Source organism: Triticum aestivum, chromosome 4A (genome assembly GCF_018294505.1).
Source record: "Triticum aestivum cultivar Chinese Spring chromosome 4A, IWGSC CS RefSeq v2.1, whole genome shotgun sequence".
Lineage (NCBI taxonomy): Eukaryota > Viridiplantae > Streptophyta > Magnoliopsida > Poales > Poaceae > Triticum > Triticum aestivum.
Genome location: NC_057803.1, coordinates 662,773,407 through 662,777,994, shown reverse-complemented (window position 1 = coordinate 662,777,994; position 4,588 = coordinate 662,773,407). Strand labels below are relative to the sequence as shown.

The following is a 4,588-nucleotide window of genomic DNA, read 5'->3' as shown; positions in this document are numbered from 1 at the left end:
GTTAAAACTTTCACCGCACCCTACAAGGGCCATATGATGACACCGTGCTAGGTCCCGAGGATTTCGGGCATCGTATGATTTTTGGTCGATTTAACGGCTGGATCTAGCATGTCGCCGAGGTACATTTGCCTCCCGGTGGTGGGTCATGCCCCTCCTTCGGTTGCACTAGGCCTACACATACCGTAAAGACATCATATATGTTTTGACAAACCACTTTTGGACATCATTTCAGGTGGTCGCCATGCAGATTTGTAATTCCCGCATTGAAACCCTACGGATGCAGTAAATGTCTCAAATATTGCAGGCGGGCCCGAAAAATGCCATGTACCGACACATGTCATGCAATTGCCCCATTTGAGAGGACGGGAAGTTTCGAGGTCAACGGAGCAACGGGCAACACACTTCCTTCACAAATTGGACACTTTCTCTCTCCATTGCCCGATACTACCTCAGAGATGGTGCAGTTTACAAGCGACCTCCGGTCAGGCTTCTACGAAACGCGCTAAAACTTTCATCAGCTTGGCGCGGTCTGGACGACAAGGATGGCAGGAGGGCGCCGTCCTTCCTACTCGAGGAAGCGGAGGACGAGGGGTGCACCTAGCTGGCGGCCCTATCCTGCTCGAGGACGCGGGGGCTTCCTAGCTCAAGCACGGCCACGACGACCCACCTCGGCAGGTAGCACCTCCATCTCCGGCCAGGTTTCTAAGAAACGCGCTAAAACTTTCATCACACCCTACAAGGTCCATATGATGACACCGTGCCAGGTCCCAAGGATTTCTGGCGTCGTATGACTTTTGGTCGATTTTAACAACTGGATCCGGCATGCCGTCGAGGTACATTCGCCCCCCGGTGGTGGGGACCTGTCCCTCCTTTGGTGTCGTCGTTCGATGGTGAGGGACGTCACACGTGTCGTCGTCGATGGTGATGGGGAAAGCCAAAGAGATGTTTCGTGCGACTTTCCGTAGATCCCCGCCCGGACTCATAGTCGTCATACCGAACGCACCATTCCCCGATCCATTCTCTCCCCACCTCACTAGACCATCTCCTCCTCGCCGCCCTCCTCCCCCCTCACGGATCGTCCACGGTCGGTGCAAGGGAGTAGAAAAATTAGAGGAAAAACAAAAGGGAAAACACAATTGTATGAGCTTCGTTTCTATTGGTGGAAACGTTTGTGCCATGGATCGATGACGTGGCGCATATCCATCCATCTATCCATCTAGCTGTCCACCCCACAACCATCCATCCATCCATCTAGAGAAAAGGAGAAAAAATAAAACGAAAAAAAGCCCACCCAACCCTTACCTCGCTCTCTCCCCACGAACCACTCTGTCTCTCGCGACTCCTCTCTCCCCCATGAGCCTCTCTCCCTCGCCGCCGCCACCACCCACGCCGACCAGTTCCGGCGAGCTCCGGCGGCGCGCAGCACGCCCCCGAGCTCCCCTTGGTCTGCTCCACCTCCCCCTCCATCCAGAATCGGCGGTCCCGCCCTCCACCGTCCCCGTGGCTAGCTAGGGTTTTGGCCGCCACCCCTAACATCGCCGGGATCAGCCACATCCGGCGATGGCGAGGCCTGAGCTCGACGGATCCGTTACCGGCATGGCGCAGGTACCTCCTTCCCCTGTTTTCTCCCCCGGATCCACCCTCCCCACCTCACCTTCTCCTTTCCTTCCCTTGCTGCAGGTCACCTTGGCTAACATACATAGCAGTAGTTGCTTTTTTATCATTCCCCCACCGGCCAGAGCACAACGTACACACACAGAGAGGGCAAATCTCTAGTTAGCTTTTTTTTAGTTTATCCTCTAATTAGCAGAAACTACTCATTCTTACTCCCCGCAGGTGGCTGGCAGTATCATCCTTGATCTATTATTTTTGGATGGTTAGTCAAAGAGCATGTGATTAATAAATTAGATGAAGTGCAGGTTACTTTGTTGTTTCCCGTAGATCTGTTCTGACGAACATGCATATGCATCACACTAATATGCTTCATCATAATTATTGAATCCAAGCATGTAAGTCGCCATAGCATTTGCACATCAATCCAGATATGTTTCATTATTCCAGTTTCTACCTTTAGTTTTATATATGGGATAGCTACTACACAATTTAATTACTCTGCATATTTTGTATTACCTGAACATGGATAAATTGCATGTAAAATTTTGGTTCCCATAGATCTCTCGGTTGAGTCAAGGACTCTAGGTAGCAATTTTTTCTATCACAATTTCATTTGCTATAGTCAGTTACTATTTCGCATTAATATGTTCAGATTCCCAATTATGATTAATTGATCATTTGTCCAACAAAGTATATTTGGTTCATAGTTCTAATAGATGGATGTTATTTCTCTTTCTTTTTTCAGATATATCACTCGAGCTTTCCGGCATGCTCGGTAACTGTTTATACAATGCAAAACCTGCAAAATTGGAAGTATAGTAACACATATTTTGTTGCCAGTACAATACATGAGTATTGAATCTCTGTGGGCTTCTTTTCCTTTGTTTATCAGGTTACTGATGCTCACCTCATGCCTCTCTGCTTGGTGGCACAGTGCCCTGTTTTTAGTGAACTCACTATATTCCAGGTATGTACCTTTGGATCTTCCAAAACAATCAACATTTTATCTGCGCTATTTTCTTTCACATTTACCATTTTGTTCATATCTGTAGATCTATTTGTATATATTCTTTTTTTTGTTTCTGCCAACCCACATATGCATCAATTTGAATGAACTTAAATTTGATCCTTTGTTTGGTATTACCTACATATAAATTGATTATCCATATCTTCTTTCATGCACAGGTAGGTACCGCTGATGTACTGGAGCCTTGATCTTAATTTTTCTTCATTGGTAATACTATCATCTCTCAAGAAGTCCTTTACAGATATATGTAGTACAGCGGGTCATTATTTATTTGTTGCTGTGATGTCGAGCTCTGTTTTCTTTATTATGACAAGTTGCAAAATTAGTAGTGGGAAGTAAACTTTTGTTAACTTGTTGGCTGAACCAATGGAACCACTGTTATATTTGATTTGTTGCTCGACTAGTGCTGCAATGATGGAAGATGATTGTGCATGATGCATCCATCCATTCTATCGGAGAGGCTGTGTTTTTTCTTCTTGTGCTAAGATTGATAGCATCACATATCCTATTATTTTGTTTCTCCAGTAGAGCCTTGTGAGTTGATGTGTCTGCCACCGTCCTCGAATGGTTGTGCAATAATAATGGTCCTAGCTAATTACTAGTATGCGCTGTTGCTAAAACAACTTGCTCCTTGTTTGATTTCGAGGATGCTGTTGCTGCTAAAGTAGCAACAACAACAACCACCTTTGGTTCCCCAAAATTCAGATGGCACTTGCATCTCTACATACACACACATATGAATATGCACCTCGGTTTGGTTCAGTTTGCTTGTTTACATTTACTTTAACTTTGACTGAAACTATCTTGGTGACACTTGCATCAATGGTGTGTTCTGCCCTTGTAGATGTCCTTGGAGAAGATGGCCATTGGAGTGTAGGGGAGGAACAACCTTGTCTTGCTCGAGGAGGAGGACCACCCGATCTCGACGATAGCACGGCAACAGGTAGCACTCGCCTCCCTCCCGAGGTGAAGGTCTGATCCGCCTGTTAGATGGTCTGCTCTTGTCTTATGCATGTGAGGGGAGAAGAAAGCCATTGGACTGAATTATATTTGCATGTGAGGGGAGCGATCCTTTTGGTAGATGCAGAGTATAGATTCACAAAATTCACCACACGAGTGTACTACCTATATCCAAATTCTGAATACCACTTGCATCTTTTGTATGCACACATGAAAAAGCATGACAGTTTGCTTCAGTTTGTATGTGTCCAATTGTTTTTTTTACTTTGACTAAAACTATCTATCTTGGTGACACTTGCATCTTCTGTATATACATATGAATCAGCACCACACTCTGGTTCAGTTTATATGCATTGATTTTTTGGTTTTACTTTGACTCAAAATTTAGATGAGTAAGTATCATCAGTCACAATCAGAGACCAATTTCTTTCTCTTTGGAGCTTGCCTTGAACAACTCATGCTTGATAGATACAACCGAAACTGGAGCATCTCTGTGCTGTATGTATTAGTAGCATTGTTTGGTTCAAGCACCAACATGACAAGTTATCTTAATCAAAGGCAATAATTTTCTGCCTTTTTAGTTGGATGCCCCTGTTCTAGGCGGGTTTCTTTTCGTATATTCACTGTGTAGATTACATATTCATCCTCATATGTAGGATCTTTGGTTTGTTATACTGATTGTATGCCACCTCCATAATTGCAGCCTTGTCTCCCCCACCACTGCCCCTCGGCCTCCTCTAATGTTGCTGTGGAGTCTTAGAATGGGAATGTATGAACCTAAAAAATATTCTAAGGTCTGTGTTTGCAAATCCATGGTTGTTGGATCATGTCTGTATAAGCATTTGTAAATAGCTAGCCTTTTTGGTTTATCTTTTTTTTTGGTTCTGGTGAGCAAGTATGCCGACGGCAATGCCGTAGGCATAGATGGCTATCGTGATACCAGGAGCTGTCGTGTGGGGTGTATGCCTACGGCAAAGCCGTCGGCAT

At 45.1% G+C, this 4,588-nt stretch overlaps 1 long non-coding RNA gene across 1 annotated transcript; it reads left to right on the top strand.

The window, feature by feature from the left end:
• Nucleotides 1-629: 629 nt before the first annotated feature.
• On the top strand, nt 630-3,570 carry LOC123082967 (uncharacterized). Its single transcript, XR_006439172.1, has 3 exons — nt 630-675; nt 2,800-2,848; nt 3,486-3,570. It is a non-coding gene; the product is annotated as an uncharacterized lncRNA (long non-coding RNA).
• The last annotated feature ends 1,018 nt before the right edge of the window (nt 3,571-4,588 follow it).